Below are 17795 nucleotides of genomic sequence, written 5' to 3'. Positions count from 1 at the left end.
GTCTAGCTGTTAATTGTTATGCTGAAGTTTAGCATAGCCCGAGGCTGCCGCTGAACGAAGATTAATGACTGCAACTGCAGGAAATGGATTTGAGAATGAGAGCAGGAGCGAGAAGGAGAAACGGACGGGGCAGATATTTAAGATTATATGTTGATAGTTAATAGTACAAGATATAACTAAGTGATAGAATCGAGGCTGACTGATGAACAAATGAGGTTTATCAAAGTTTATCTCGCTTTGATTTGACCAAGGAAATATTCAAATAAATATTCTTGAAACAACCAATATTTTTGCCATATTCTCCAAGTTATAGGATAATATTTTAATCGTATTACAGTAGTCCTAAGTAAATGGGCACTAGAAATTAAGCCATAAGCCTTTCCTTAGATAATTGCTTGAACATATAGAAACATAAGCTATATTTATGATTAAAATTTCCCCAAAAAAAGTCTGTCTCTGACAAAAAAAAAGCGCTCAAATTTTGCTCCCAGTTCCATTGATTTTCCTTTTCCCTGTCCCAGCTAGCTCTGCATAGCATTTCACAACATTTTTGTAGACAAATTGGCGCAAGAAATTAATAAACACACGGTCACAATCCATTCGAACAACAATTGCCAAAGCAATGCCAGACGTGCCTTCTTTGGCTGCTGTTGCTCCCCAGAGTCTGGACATTGCGGACCACCCAGTCAGCAGCTGTTCGTGTTGTTGCAGCAGCAGCAGCAGCAGCAGCAGCAGCAGCATGCAAAATAAGACAACATGGATAAAATAAGGCAATAAAAACAAACATTTTAATTCAAAACATTGAATGGATGATGCAGACATCCATAGACAATATCTATGTATAAAACTGTCTAACTGTCTGTCTCTCTGTCTGTCTCTCTGTTTATATATCTATATAGTACGTAAGCTGTGGCGCTGCATAAATAAATGTTCAGATTTAGCTGCGGCACGTGCCAACTTGTTAAAAATATGTATTCATTCCTTCTCTACATATAGATCAATGTTGTTTATATCTATAAGAATATATCGAACAAAAACTAAAATACAATTTTGTGTAAAAATAAACGCTGGCCAATAAACAAATATGTATCAATTGTTTATGGCAATTAAAGAAAATGCACGAGCCAATATCAAACAATTGATAATTTCCTTTACTACAACAACAACAACAGATTCACAGTGTGTCTGTGTGTGAGAGTGTGAGGGGGTGGGAGCGGGAGTAGGGCAGTGTTTGGCGGTTGTAAGTATTTATAAGTTGCGACCTGTTGTCTGCCATTCATTCAGAAACAACAAGTTGGCCAAAATAACACGGGCAAAGTTAAATATAAAACAAAAACAAATGTTAAATTTAGTTATGGATATTTTTGTGTTGCACACTCACACACACACACACATATACAGAGAGTGAGTGGGAAACACCGACAAGCAAACCTACACACAGCAAGAAATCTATAAAAATTATCCTTTTTATTTATAAAGCAAAGCAAACGTACAACGAACCAACAAATTGATCGAAAGCCGCGTGCCAAAACGAAAAACTACGAAAGTCACGAGCAATAGTTGTTGTTGCTTTTCTTGTTGTTGTTGTTGTTTTTGTTGCTCACTGTTTTTGTCTTCTCTTACAAAATGGCCGCCGAACGATCAGCTATTACATTTGCATATACATTGCTCATTCACTCTCTCTGCCTTTCCCTGTCTCTCTCTCTCTCTATGTCTGTCTCGCTCTAACAAAAGCGCTTGCGCAAAATGCTGTATGCTGCCAAGCTTTGTCTAGGTATGTGTGCGCATTCATCTGACTCAATCACTCTCATTTACCTACTCATTCACTCTCTGTCTCCCTCTCTCTCTTGCTCCCTCTCACTCTCTCACTCTGTGTGCGTGTGCGGCCATTTGCATTTTCTGTCTAAATATAGACAGCCGCTGTGGTCGCTGCTGCTGCGGCCACGATGACTGCGTTGCCTGCGCCGCCAGCGATCGCCTCATAGGTGAGCGAGAGAGAATGCGCGCTTATTTATGCCTGTGTGCGAAGAGTTGTTGTTGTGTTCACGTTACGTGGCGTTGCTTTGGTCTCGCCTGTGTACGTCACTCATCTGCCTGTGTGTGAGTGCGCGCCCCTTCCTGTGCCCACAGCACTCTGCTTGCTGATTAAATTACAGTCGTTTTTTTCTTTCTTTCTTTCTACTTAGTTTGAAAAACAAAATTTCCTTTGCCTCTTTTGCTGTCATTTCGAAATTCTCTGATATTTTGCAACTCGTTCGGCTCTGGCGTTCGGCAGCGCTTCGTATGCTCGTTGTTGTTGTCTGGCTGGCCTCCAAGACAGGTGCTGCCCGTTTGTGCGTTACGAAAACACCGTTGCCCATGGCTGCTCAGCATGTACAGTTGCAAAATCAGGCAGCTCGCAAACTATGCCGTCCCCCCTCCCCATGCCTTCCTTGGCCCCTTTGGCCCTTGCCCGTGCTGCAGGCTGATGTCTGTCGTCGCCATTTGCGCAGCTGCCAGAGCCAACACTCGCACACACACACACACACACACACACCTATACCGATTCATATTTACATATTACGCATACAATTGTAGCCCAGGAGCGGCACAGCAGATTGTTGTTTTGTTGTACTGACATTTTGTATAAACATTTGTTGTATGCAGTGAATTGTAGAATTTGTTGTTCCCTTTTTGTTCTTCTTTCCTCAACACATGGGCAAATACAGTAAATATATACACAGAATTTTCAAGAATGCTACTTGATCTTACACATACATATACGTGGATATATGTGTATGAAATGCTGTAAATTTGATCTTATGTGGCATTATATACTGAAGGAACGTCTGCAGTCAGTGTTCGTTCGACATACTTCCAAATGCAATTTCTGGATCGAATTTATGATCGACTGATGCACGATGATCAGCTGGCTTTGATTGGATGGAAGCATAAAGGAAGAAGGAAGGAGTAGCATAAACAACAGATGTTAGGAATTAACATACAAGTTAACATTAAATAAATCTTATAGGTATTATCAGGGAATGTAACAGTTACGTTAACATCTCTGTTAATCTAGCTACTGTTAAAGCATTTAAAATACAGCAGGGAGTTTAACAGGAGCTTAACATGGCCCACTAACAGAAGTGTAGTGTAAGAATATAACAGATATTTTAAATAGTATAACAAATATGTGTAACTGGCGCAGTTAATTTAGCTTAAATACAGATAAACTGTAAATGTATAAGGATAAATCAGGTAAAAATTTTAATTAACACACAAATTAATATTATATTGGACAATCATCAACAAAATTTTAAACTTGAATATATATCTATATATTCTTAGATACAATTTAATAATTTCTCCCTTCGATTCGATTATATTTGTTGCTTTTGCTGTTTGTCAATAAGCCAGAACATTTGTTTGCCGAATATCATTTGATTGGGGTACAGTACAGCTTGGGCATAGAACATGAAACAACTATTTTAATTTGCATACAACAAAAATGAATGTGCAAAAATCTGGCAAAAGAAAAACAAACGAGCTAAGAAGAATAACAGTTCTCTTATATGAAAACAAATAGAAGACTAGAAGAAAAACAAGCAAAGAAAAGTGTCGCCATTTTGATCCGTTTCGCTTCTAGTTCGTTTTAATTTGTTTTTGTTTTTTTTTTTTTTTTTTTTCGTATCGCCTAGTCTTTATGGGTGTTGAGCACTTTGGTTAGTTGCACTGGGCTGCGGCTGCTGCTGCTGCTGCGACTGTTGCGATTGCTGCGACTGTTGCTGTTGCGCGATGATGAGTCTGATATTTTCACGCTTAATCACTAACTGTCCCCATGAGCAGAGCCCCATTGGATGGGCGAACGTCTGAAGACTCGAAACATTTTGGAACATGGCCAAAATACTTGACGCTGCAAGTGAAATGGCAGAACGTCGACCAAAATGCAAAAAGCAAAATGCAAAATGCACCAAAATGTCAAGCGGCACACCAAAATGAGGGAGCGAAACGATGCGAGAGGTGGCCGGCCAACAGGCTACATAAAAATCGAGCCAAAAGATGCGACACGGACTGACAGCAAGAAAATTGAAAGAATGACACAAGAAGAAGAAGAAGCAGAACAGAAGTAGAAGAGGAAGAGTCAGCACACGAAGTGGGGACAGCAACAACAACAACAGAGGAAAGGGAAAAACTTTAATTTTCTTTTATTGCGGTCGTCGCGCACAATAATTGCGCGTAAACAGCAAATGAAAAAGGAGAAAGAGCGAGAGTTACATATTCGTGTGCGTGTGTGTGTGTGTGGGTGTGTATGTGATACATGAAATACTCTCTTCATTCAACTTTGAAACTATCTCTATCACATCTATCTACAGATCTGTATTAATGTATCTGCATTTATGTATCTGTATCTAAGTATCTGTATTTACGTATCTGTATCTATGTATCTGTATCTATGTATCTGTATCTACGTATCTGTATCTATGTATCTGTATCTATGTATCTGTATCTATGTATCTGTATCTGTGTATCTGTATCTACGTATCTGTATCTGTGTAACTGTATCTATGTACCTGTATCTGTGTATCTGTATTTATGTATCTGAATTTATGTATCTGTATCTACATATCTGTATCTGCGTATCTGTATCTATGTATCTGTATCTATGTATCTATATCTATGTATCTGTATCTATGTATCTGTATCTACGTATCTGTATCTATGTATCTGTATCTATGTATCTGTATCTATGTATCTGTATCTGTATTTACGTATCTGTATCTGTGTAACTGTATCTATGTACCTGTATCTGTGTATCTGTATTTATGTATCTGAATTTATGTATCTGTATCTACATATCTGTATCTGCGTATCTGTATCTATGTATCTGTATCTATGTATCTGTATTTATGTATCTGCATTTATGTATCTGTATCTAAGTATCTGTAGCTATGTATCTGTATCTATGTATCTGTATCTGTATTTATGTATCTGTATTTATGTATCTGAATTTATGTATCGGTATCTACGCATCTTTATCTGCGTATCTGTATCTATGTATCTGTATCTATGTATCTGTATCTATATATCTGCATTTATGTATCTGTATCTATGTATCGGTATTTATGTATCTAAGTATCTGTATCTACGTATCTGTGTCTATGAATCCGTATCTATGTATCTGCATTTATGTATCTGTATCTATGTATCTGTATTTATGTATCTGTAGCTATGTACCTGTATCTGTGAGCCTGTATCTGTATCTGAATGTGAATCTGTATCTGTATATGTATCTTTCTCCTATATCTCTAGTCTCTATCTCTATCTCTTTCTATCTATAGCTTTATCTCTCTAACAATTTATTGCCCTACAGACATAATTCGCTCTATATTCAAATTTTAGTCCCATAGCTAATAATTCAGCTAATAACTCCTAACTAATAACCATCCTTACAAACTGCCTCATATAATGACAGTACTCTTAACTGGTAGAGCATAAAAGCATGCTGAAAATATTCCGTTGAGATTGAGCAACAGCTACAGGTACAGTAAAGCTTGCACGCACGCATCAAAAAAAAAAGAAGAGAAGCCCCCTCAGCAATTTCGAGTGTGTGCGTAAAACGCGTGCTTGAATTGCTGATGATACACACGCACATACACATATATACATATACATGCACACACACAAATACCTACACACGCACGCACAATGAGAGCAAGTCACAGACGCATGAATATTTGATGATTTCCAAAAAGAAGATACATTTCAAATAAAAATTGCCAGCAATGACGTTCAATAATTTTCTTCTCTTTTGTGCATGACGCACTTTCATTTTGGCCCACGTCTACAATATGCAAAATGAAAACAGAAAAAAGAATGGAAGAGCTTCGCAAGTAAATATGAAAATGCTTTACATAATTCAAGGCGAAAACTAAACAAGTGCAAAGTTTTTGCTTCTCCTAATCGTACGTTGACCCCTCTCTGGTTGAGCTCATTAAAGTCAACTTCGTAATGTTAATTAGTGTATGCATTTATTAGTATGTAATACGAATACGCTTTATACGCATACATATACTACGCTTTGTCGCATTTCCCCCCGCCATTTTCCTCACTGTTGCTAACGCATAGCTGCCCAATGTGTATGTGTGTATGTGGCGAGGCGCAAAGCGACTCAAGAAAATTCTTGGCAAATGTTTTACGTTAATTGAACGCCAAGAAATACCAAAAAGGCAACATAGTGTGCGTGTGTGTTTATATGTATATATGTATGTGTATATTACAATATATATATTATTCTTTTAGAATTCACGCACAATACATGCTCAGCTGTTGTTGTAGGTCTCAAATGCTGCTGATTTGACTTTATAGATATATGTGTATACACACACACATGAACATTCACACACACGCATGAGGTCTCCTTTGGCCTATACTTTGTAAATTAGCCCAATTAACCCAACTTATCATAGAGAGTCTTATACTCTCCCTCTTACTCTCTCTCTGTCTCTCTCTCTCTCTTGGCAACATTTTGCCTTGTTACATACATTTTTTTTTAATTATTTCATATAACTTTGAAGTGTATTTCTTTGTATCTGTCAGAAATCTGCTAGATCAGGTAGATATAAAACATATATACATAACAAATGAAAATAAGTATTTATATATTGTTTGTTGTGTTTTTTTTTTTTTTTTTTTTTTTAATTACTAAGGAGTCAACAGTAATGAAACCCCGTCTTTAAGCTCTAACTTTCATTGTTCTGCTTCTGTTCATTAATGAATATATTTTTAAGCTTCAAACAACTTCTTTTATCTTCATTTTATTGAGATTTTTCAGGCCAGAAATAATCATAAAAGCTAACATGAAAACACTTTTTGAGTGGGTGTAAAATTGTTGTCATATTTCATGGTAATTATTCATCAAAACTTTTGTGTCTTCAAATGACTTTTTTATACTTAATATCTCAAATGCCGATGCTGTAGATATTTTCATAGCACATATTCATTTCTCAAAAACTTTTATTGATTATTAAACTATTGCTTAATATGTCATAGTCTGCATGGAATTTAATATATAAAGTAAATCTTATAGTTTCAGTTATTGTACTTAAATATCATTTCTATTCATTCAGTTGATAGACTAAAATATTAATTCAACCTTTCTTAACTATGGATGTAAAAGCTGTAATAAATTTCTGATAAATTTTTATCACTTCTATTTTAATTGTTTTTTGTTATACTCATTCAGAGAAGTTAAATGAGTAGATTAGTTTTGTCCAATGTTCGTCTTGTTGAATTGCCTCATTCCAAAGTTGTCCAAAAATTCAATATACCCTGTTTAACACTCATTGCTATCGATTTTAAAGCATAGAAAACAAAATTAATTGCCTTCAATTAAATGAGTAAATAATGTATCAGTTCAACCAAAACATCAACAGAAAATAATGAAGTAATTTAATGAAATGAATTCTAATTGTTAAATATATATTGTTAAACCAAAACCTAAACGCGTAATAAATAAATAATTGCATTCAATTATATATTAACGGTAATTGTCAAAGCTCACCTGCCAAAATGCCGCCGTATGAACAACATCAAAGAGTCCCAGTCAAAAATAAACTATAATCCAATCTTGTTTAATTACAGCTATATATAATTTTATACACACATATATAGATATAAGTGTATATCTATCTAGATATTTCTATTATCTGTGGCTGTATATATATATGGCAAAAAGAATGCGATCAAGCCACAGGAGTTTGTGTACTGTTAGGCGTGTTTTATTTTTATCAACTATTTCCTGAATTTCCTGAAATTTCCATCAATTGACTCTGCGACGTCGGCGAGTTGTGTAACTGCAATGGAAATGAAATGACAAAAACATGAGTTTAAACCGAGTTTGATATAGATTCAGCTACATTATATGTATATCCTTAAATATATATATATATTATGCATTATATGTTTTTGTGCGTCATTCATTGCAAAATGAATTCCCTGTGCACATCTAAGCCAAAGTTATCAAATGTCTTTGCAGATGCAACAAGTTCGAGCTTCGCATTCCCCCCAAAGACCACAAAACTTTTCGTAGAGCATTTCAGTTTCAGTATTTTATGCTTGTTGCGGTTGTTTATGCAAGCATTTGAATGGCATGTGGTAGAGTTAAGCATACCCTGTAAATGTGGTGGGGATATAAGAAGAGTGGGTTAAGAAAAATAAAAATATATAAACTCCAAATTATGAAAAAAGAAGTCATAATCCATATATAGAAGAGGTAAGAGGTAGATAAGATATGTAAGTATTTTTTTTTTTTTTTTAGCAATAGGTTTTCGTAATATTTTTTTACCAGTTTTATTTTATTTTAAAAATTTAAATGAGTTTAATAGAACATAAACATGTTTTTAGCTCTAGCCCTATCAATATAAAAAAAATACAACAATAACGATGAACTATCCTGATGACTGGAGTTCCTATCTTTTATATATAACATTTGAATATTCCTTCAAGAAAAATGAATTTTGCGAATAATGAAGTATCTCAATGTGAATAATCAAATCGAATCCCTTTTCTTAAAGGATTATTTATATAATATCTAGAAAATTTTCCGATATTCCAAATTAAACTAAATTTCTTAGTTCATTTTAACAATAAATCAAAGCAGCAACCACTTTAAGTTGAAAACCTTTTTAAGTATTCACAGAACTTTTACTTTGGATATATACAACATTAGATAAGCTCTTCATCCCATTTGACTCCCTAGCACATTATGCTGCTCCGTCAAGCATGGCATTTCCAGGGTATACATGAGTGTGGAGTGCGCGTGCTGTTCTCAACGCCCACATGCCAGGCATTGCCGTTCGCCTCTATTCTGCGTGTGTGCATGAGTGTTATGAGTGTTGACTGTGTGTGTATAAGTGCGGTTGTATGTCAGGTGTGTGTGTGTGTGTATGATTGTGCGCATAGTATTTTGTGTGGGTGGCTAATGAAATGCTTCAACAGCAGCAGCGACAGCAATCGCATCCATCCAGAGCAGCAGCAGCAGCAGCAGCAACTACAACTACAAATACACCTACACACACACATAGGTATATATATATCATTGATCAGTGTTGCCCCCTTTGTACACATTATATATCTGTGATGTATTGTAACTGTAGCTATATATGTATTGGTAGCTCTGAGTGCGTGTGTGTTGCCATGGCAGCTAGCAAGAGGAGCTTTTCCAGCGGGTCCCAATTGTCTGCAGCATTTTTTCCTTTTTCGACGAAGCGAGACAGATAGTAAGATGGAGCGACAGAGAGAGCGAGACAGGGAGAGCGAGTGAGACAGTGTGGAAGCTGGGCAAACAAACAAATGGACGCAGCCGAATTCAGGCAGCACAGTTGTCTATAATAAATTCTACATTTTTTTCTTCATGCTGCTGCTGTCGTGTGTAGCCAACCGCCCGCCCGTTGCCACACCCCCTTGCGTCTGAGTGCCGCCTCTCCTTCCCTTTGGCTTTGGTCTTTGTCATGGTTTTTCGACATTTCTTCTTCATTTTATTTTATTTTTTTTTTACTTGTGCGTCTTCTTGTGGCGCTTTTCACTTGATTTTTATGACATGCCCTATACGTCGCACACAGACAAACAACTTTTCACACAGCATTACGCCCACCTATGTGTTGGCGGTGTTGGTAGAGGAAGCATATGAAAATCAAAATGGAAATGAAAATGAAAATGAAATTGTCGAATCGAATGGGGTGACAAGACAGCTCCCCCAGGTCCCCAACCCACCCAACCCCACTTAAATCATCCCAATTGTGGACTGAGGGACGTCTAGCAATTAATGAATAAGTTAACAAATATTTCGTGTAAGTCTCTTTCAGCATTTTGTTGCATAGTGTTTTTGTGTTTGCCTGGTATTTTTCTTATATATTTTTCGTTTTGTATATATGGAAATTTGGGCTTTCAATGGAATAAACTAACACACAGTTCGTGTAAATATTTTCCATAATAAACTCGTTGTACAACTTTGTTGCATAGAGTTCTTATATACAGAGCTGGCCGTTATTTGATAAATATAAAAAACTTTTCAAATATTTCTCGATAAGAATTTCCATAATTTATAATAATAATTCACAAATTCCTATACTTTGTTGAAACGATGATATTATTGCACTTTTCTTAGTTAACATTTATTTGATATAAAAATTTTTACTTTTTTTTACAAATTGTCTTTTATTTCTTTATATCATATATAAATATTGAAAATCATTATCATAATCATCATTTTACGAGAATTTTGTATAGCCATTATAAGAGCATAATGGATTGGTCGAAATGTATTTAAACGGCAGAAGGACAGACCCCATAGGCGATACGATCTCGGCCTCTCCGTCTGTTTGTATATGTGAGCGCACCGGTCTCAGAACCTATAAGAGTTAGACACTTCAAATTTTCTTTTATTAGTCTTCTATCGATATCGATAACTATTCCTTTATCGATTACAAATAATATTAACAATAACAATCAGTTATAAACTGATATTATATTATATTATAGAGCTATATTAAAGAACAAAAGCCACAAAGTATTTTCGTAAGCCACATTGTTGTCATAATCTCGTTGTACAGTGTTTTGTTTTTCTATTTTATATTTTGCACATTTTTTTCCAATTTTATATATATATATTTTTTTTTTTGTGTATTAAAATATTTGCTTCCTTGTTTTTTATTAATTCTAATATTTCCCATAACAAACACGTGCTACATTTATGTTGCACAGTGTTGTTATTGCGGTTTTTTGTCTATTATTTATTTCATTTAAATATTTTTTTTTTTTGCTGCCTTCTCGAAAAATGGCGTCGTGTTTTGCGGGCTTTTCGTAATGCCTGGCATTTGGCCAAAGTCTACACAAATTTGCGTAAATAAACAACAAAACATTTTGTTGCAATTTTCAAAAAGAGTCGTTAATGCTTCTAGTTGTGTGCCCAGTCAAAATGTAGATGAGAAAAAAAAAGAACAAGAACAAAAAAAAAAATAGCAAGAAAAACAAAACAAGTTGCACGAAGTTTTGCAAGCAAAATAAAAAGCAAATAAAACAAGCTACAAAATGCGCAGCGAGTGCCAAAAAAAAAAAAAAAAAAATTAAATAAAGAGGGCACAGCGAAAAATCTACGCGATATATGAATATGCCATATAGACTCTATATAGGCTAGGCGCACATGTCTAACTGTCTGCATTCCTTTTTTCCAAAATTTTGTTTTGTTTCTGTAGCGTATTAAATTTCAACGGAAGCGGAAACGCTTAGCGCATGCGATTGGCATGACAGACATGTCGTCTAAGCCCACTTACATGCCATCCCGCAGCCCTCAACCCACACACACACACACGCACCCCTTACAATCTAAGGTTAAGCAGCTAAAGCCAGAATCTGACCCCAGGCACTACTCAAGCAGGCAGACAAGGCAAGGCAAGGATCTCACATTGTCTAGGGCAATGCTTTTCATAAATACTCTCAGATTATGGCAGTGAGATAGAAAATATATATTGTGAAATATTTTGTTTATAAATCGTATATATGTATATATAATATACATTAAAATGAAGGGAAATTTATGAGCATTTGAAAAGAAATTCACATAAACTTTTTGATATATTACACAAATAAAAAATTATATACATAAACATTCTTGCTTGACATTTTTCTTAGATTTAATTTTTCTTTTGTTTTGTATTTTATTTTATTTATTTATTTTTTTTTTTTTAATTTATTTTGTATTATTATTTTTTATATTTGGTTCATATATAAACTTCTAGTTTATAGATACATATACATAATGTATTTATGTGCTTATGTATTTGTACATATATAGACATTTATATAGCTTTTAGAATACCTAATTATCACAAATTGATTTAGAAAACAAGAAAAGTCCAGCTACATAATTATCTTAATATCTTTATTCCCTATATGTGTCAATCTACCCAACATTAGAGTAAATTAAAGCCATCTCAACCAAGTGTGGATGTGTAGTGTATGAAAACATTTACGAATTGACAACAGCTTTCACACTTTCAATGTGTAAACACTTAAAACACATCAACCAAAAGCCGCCGCGAGCTCAGGAGCGAGCAGTGACAATAGAGTGTGTGAGAGAGAGACAGCGCTTGGAATGTGTTGGACTTAAAGGATTAGATGGCTTCAAACTAAGAAGCTTTGCAGCTTCCAATTGCGCCGCCAGCCATAGCTCGATGCTAGTTGCGAGCACATTAAATATAGTATATAAAAACATTCGGATAATGTGCGGAAATACTTTAATTTTTTTTTTATAAATTTAAGGTGGGTTAAAATTAAATATCATTATTAACATATTATAGCGATAATCTTCTTAGAGAAACGAAATTGCTTACAATATTCCATGGCAGTACGTGTGGCGCCATCTAGGTTTCATGGCGCACAAACGATCGCAACGCTGCTGACGCCACCTGTGCGCAACGATCATGTGACGCGCCATCTGTTGGCCAGCAACATGCACTGGCAACATTTCACCCATGCTCAGCAACATTTCGGACATTGGGCACAAATTTTGTTGTTGTTGCTGTTATTGTTGGTGTAGACAAACAACAAAGAACAGATGTTTCGATTTTTATTTTGGGAAATTTTATTGCTTTGACAGAATTTCACTTTTCAACACAGAAAAAACGCAAAAAGCATTTGGCTTTGCTGATTTCATTTAGGGAAATTTTCAATGGACTTGATTTATTTGCACAATTTGTTGGTAATTTTGCTTTAAGGGCAATTATCACACACAGCTGAGAGAATTTTGGCGTCCTTCGGCGCGAAATTTTTCAATTGCAAATTTTTCACACAATTGCTTCGGATTTGAAATTTATTAAATATTTAATTTAATTTGTATTTAATTGAGAGAGCGGGAGAGGCAAAAAGCCAGCGAGCGAGAGTGAGAAGTGAGAATATGCGCGGACGATCACGACGCGTTGCACGGTTTTAATTTGTAGGAGGATCGGTTCGACTGCGGATTGAATTGGGATCGAAATGAAAAATATGTCTGTGCACGATATTTCCTACACTTCACTTTACTGGCGCAGAAAATCGCATATACAACGAGAATGTATAATTATAAATAAATGTTCTATAAAAAACGCTTTTTTGTTCGTTTGTTTCGCTCTTGCTTTGTTGTTGTTGTTGTTGCTGCTGCTGTCTCTCTGTGTGTTTGTGTATGAGTGTGTGTGTGTGTGTGTTTCTTGTGTTTTTGAGCCATTTTAATTTTAGAGGTAACCCAAAATAAATAACCAACAATTCCGCAGAACGCGGCCAGCCATCACCTTTTCAACACAAATTGAACAGTACAACAACAACAACAATAAATTCAAATCCCAACAAACATTTGAGAATCCCTCAAATTACAGCCCCGCCCACCCTCTCCTGCCACTCCTGGCTTACATCTTCCTTCTGGCTTTCGCAGCTAAACGTTTTTAAAGGCGTTTTAAATGGGCGGATTTTCGTGGAAAATTCTTTTTTTTTTTATGTCTTTCACTTTTTTTTGGTGGTAAGGCTTTGCTGCTTGACTTAGCCTCTAAGTCCCAAAAGCCAAAAATGATTGAAGAAGAAGCTGCAGCAGCTGAAGAAAAAAAAAAAATAAGTAAAGCCTTTCCCCGCACTAAACGTCTCTTAAAGAGTTCCTAATGCGATTTTGAAGCAAATGCATTTAAGAAACAATTACGAGTTCATGGATATTTATAAAGATTTCGTTCGTCATGGAAATTTATAATATTACAAAGTGAATGGAGTTTGTTTGGCAAATACTTTTTCCCCTTTGATTATGAAATTAATCTAAGATGTATTGCCTATATTAGGTTTAGTGCAAAGTCGATAAACGTAGACATCTATCGATTGTTGCATGTCGTGAATCTGCCTATTCTATTCTATATTACATATTGTTCTGTTATCATTAAAATACCATCATCAGCAAGCTATAAGAGTAAATCGATACAATGGCTAGGAACAAAATACAAATCACAGCTCTAAATGTATATCGATAAAACGGATCGATACACGTTTATCGATATCAACTGATTGAAAAGGACTATTTTATATAGTATATGGTTATATCGGGAAGGTAAATCGCTTTAAATACAATTGATATTTAGCAGGGTATCGAAAACAGATTTAGATTTATTTCAGTTTTTATCGATATGCAACAGCTGAGACTCTCTCTCTCCCTTATTTAACGCACAACACACGACATCCCTACTACCAGCTATCGCCTATCGATAACCGAAACTTCACACGCGACTTGCACACGAAACGAGTATCGATTGCTTTTTACTCTTTTGCCGTTTTTATCGAATGCGACGCGTTTGATTGCTCGGCTGATGCGCTAATAAAGCTCTTAATTCTGGCCGATCGCTCGAAATAAATCGAAAGGCCGACACACACACACACACATGCACACACACTGGCGCATACACTGAAATATATTTTAAAATTAAAGCAATTTTTGTTGTTGTTGTTCTTGTATTATTTTTGGTTTTTCTTTGTTTTTGTTATTGTATAAGTATTTTGGTACGCAGTCTATGCCGCTCGCTGTGTATGTATGTGTGTGTGTGTGCTGTTGTTGTTGCTTTCGCCTATTACAATCTCCTTTAACTGAAAAGCCAAAGGAAATCTGTTGCACTTGCATAATTTCAAAACCATAAATAAAAGATTAAAAATTGCATTTTAATTTACTTGCAACTCGCTCTCTCTATAGACTTTGTTTGCCAAAAGAAAATAACAAATGATATGCATACGGGTATGTGTGTGTGTGTGTGTGTGTATGTATGAGTGCTACGTATAATTTAAAATTAGCACGCAAGTGAAAAATAAAAAAAAAAAATAAAAGAAAACATCAATATTTTTACATACATTTCGGTTCAATATGCACGATTTTCTATGGAAATTCCAACAAGGAGTTATTTTTAAACTAGCTTGCCGATGTCTGCCAGTTGCTCTTCCCTCTCTTTCTCTGTGTGTGTATGTGTGTAGGTGTGTGTAAGGGGTGTATGTGGCAGAATGCGTCTGTTTATTGTCAAAAATCCTTAGCAGCAGCGCCAAGTGTTAGGCGCAAATAGAACTTAGGTAAACTAAAGCTGTATCTCCCTCTCTTTTTGCATCTATCTCTCTATATGTTTGTGGCTTTCTCTCTCTCTCTCTCTCTCTCTCTCTCTCTCTCTGTCATATATACATTTATTTATACATTCATATTAATAATATGTTTATCTATACTTTCCTCTCCATGTCTCTTGCAGTCCCTATCGCAATTTTCCTCTTAACATGTATACTCTCCTCTCTCTCTCTCTCATCTGTCGCTCTTACCTTTCTTCTGCGTGCATTAAATCGACAGCCGTCTTTCTCTGTCGCATCTCCATCTATCTACTTTCCCCTCGATCCCTCACTCTCTGCTTAACCTCGATTTCTATTCCTCTCTATACATTATTTATTTCATGTCTATCTCTACTTTCCACATAATATGTCGCTTTCTATTTTCATCTCTTTCTGGCTTATTAAATAGGCAGTTTTTTTTTTTTTTTGTATGTGTCTCTATCTCTCATTCTATTTTATCTACATTCTATCTGTTATTCTATCCCTCTACCTTGTGCCTTATTTCTCTATCGTTATTTCTCTATCTCCATCCCTCTCACTCTCTCTCTCTTTCTTTCTTCGTTTGCCTTTCTCTCCCTCTGTTCCTTTCTGTTCCTCCTCTGTTCTCCTCCCTCTGTAATATTCTCTCTCCTTGCTTCTCTCTTACTTTCTATATCACTGATTTAACCTGGATCTGTACTTAACCCTTTCTTTTCTATATTAGAGTATAGAGAGAGATAGAAAGCGAGCTATCTTCCATTTTACCGTTACTGCCTACAACTTGATGTCGCCACAAGTCGTACCCGATCCGCATGGCCTTTTGCGTGCCCCTACTTTAAAGTCGCTTTGCGCCTCAATGTATGCTACAGCAAAGTTAATATATTAATGCGAAATTCAATGAGTTTTACACAAACACACACACGCACACCTGTACACCTACACACCTACACACACACACACACACTAACACACATTACACGCTTAATTAAGGACGCTAGGATCTGGGCGAGCATTACTGTCCCTCTAATGGAGCGCAACTAAGGAGCCCTTGTTCAGTTACTACTTGCGGTTAATATTTAACACACATAAACACACACACACACACACACATTGATAGAGAGCTCAACGCACCTGTGTGCTGTGTATGTAAGCGTAAAATTTGATTGAAAGTGATGAATTAATGAGGCGTTAAATGAATAAATGTTAAATGAATTCTCTCTGTTGCCGCCCTATTGAACCGGAAGTTGGCCGCAACAACAACAGCAGCTACAACAACAACATAAATGGCGTTAAGTCCTCTGCGGCTTACAGCGATGTAACAAAACTTCAAACTTTCAACTGCGCATTGTAAAAACTAGCTTAATTGAAGGGAAATAGGGAGAGGAAGAGTGGGAGAGGGAGAATGGGAGAGAGAGATGGAGAGGGAGGGTAGGTAAGAGCGATTAGGGTTAGGACAGAAATGTGTTAATTGAAGCTCAACTATTGTTGCACTTAAATATTATTTAGGTAGAGGAAATGTAAAAGAGAGAGAGAGAGCGAGAGAGAGAGAGCGAGAGAGAGAGAGAGACGAATATGGAAAGAGGCAGTAAGAGAGTTTAAATATTTCTTAATTGAAGCTTAACGCCTGTAATAGGAAAATCTTGTCCAGCTTGAACTTTTTGAATTCGGTTATTGAGGTTTTAGATTGGACTCGATTATTTACCTGAATAGCCAGCCAAAGGCCTTGGATCATCAAAGTTGAAGTACTTTTATACAGCTTGCAAATTTCAGTTACAAAGTTCTCAATTGATTTGATAAACATATGACAGATGACAAGGTTTACTAAGTTAATTAGTGTGAAACAAAGTTGTTGCAAATAAATACAAAAATTGCTCAAATATTTTGACTACTAATACAAATTTCATATTATAGTTATAGTTTACCCTAGTAAATAGTAGATGTATACGCTCTCTCATTTAACTTCTCTCTCTAAAATTTAAGGCTTATATATATTTAAAAATCAACTTTACCTGTATATTATGGCTGCAGTCTGTGAAAATTTTGCTGCATTAAGAATCAAACTGCAAGAGAAATAGAAGAGAAAGATATATATTAGTATAAAATGTAATTAAGAGCAATATAAGTAATCGATATTAATAATATTGTTTCCCACATCAGTTTCGCTCATTCATCTCTGGGCATGCCCAATATTTTTGCCATGACTGTCATAAGTCAATGAGTTATTTAAAGTATCATTAGCTCTACCGACTAAATAATTTAATAACTGTCATTTTCACAGACAAAACTAATTAATTTTTTTTTTAATTAGTTTGTTTTTTTTTTTTTTTTTTTTGGCAATGTTAAAAATATCTTTAAAGTTGCATATTTAGAGCAGATTTATGTTAATTTTGTATTTTTCATGTTTAGTAAAAACAATAATGAGTTCATTTCTGCCATTAGTTTACAGTAAAACTTCAATTTGGGCTTCAATTTCTTTTGCTTTGCGTCTCTCTGTATATTTTTCATTACTTTTTGAATTTCTTTCTCTTCTATTACTATTCAGGATTTTTCTTGCTCTTTGTTATATACATGAACATGATTTAACTTTCGCCAAAATATTTGAAAAGTAATTTAAATAAAAGAACAAAGGAAATTCCTAAACATTTCAAGGACATCAAAAGGCCTCTTACAACTGTAAAGAGCTTAAAAGAATAATT

The 17795-nt window shown here is 35.4% G+C and overlaps 1 protein-coding gene across 2 annotated transcripts in view; it reads right to left on the bottom strand.

Annotated features, from left to right (window-relative positions):
• Positions 1-17795, bottom strand: part of Mef2 (myocyte enhancer factor 2) — a 66907-nt gene that overhangs the window by 33444 nt on the left and 15668 nt on the right. For both annotated transcript variants that reach the window (XM_018011006.2, XM_018011023.2), the window contains exons 2-3: positions 17109-17159; positions 7541-7832 (exon numbers count right to left, since the gene is read on the bottom strand). The gene's annotated coding sequence lies outside the window, so the exon portion shown is untranslated. The remainder of the gene's footprint in view (positions 1-7540; positions 7833-17108; positions 17160-17795) is intronic.

The sequence above is a fragment of the Drosophila arizonae genome, chromosome 5, assembly GCF_054131065.1.
Source record: "Drosophila arizonae isolate 15081-1271.41 chromosome 5, UAZ_ARI_1.0, whole genome shotgun sequence".
NCBI lineage: Eukaryota > Metazoa > Arthropoda > Insecta > Diptera > Drosophilidae > Drosophila > Drosophila arizonae.
Note: the sequence above shows the minus strand (reverse complement) of the source record. Positions and strands in the feature narration are given on the sequence as shown.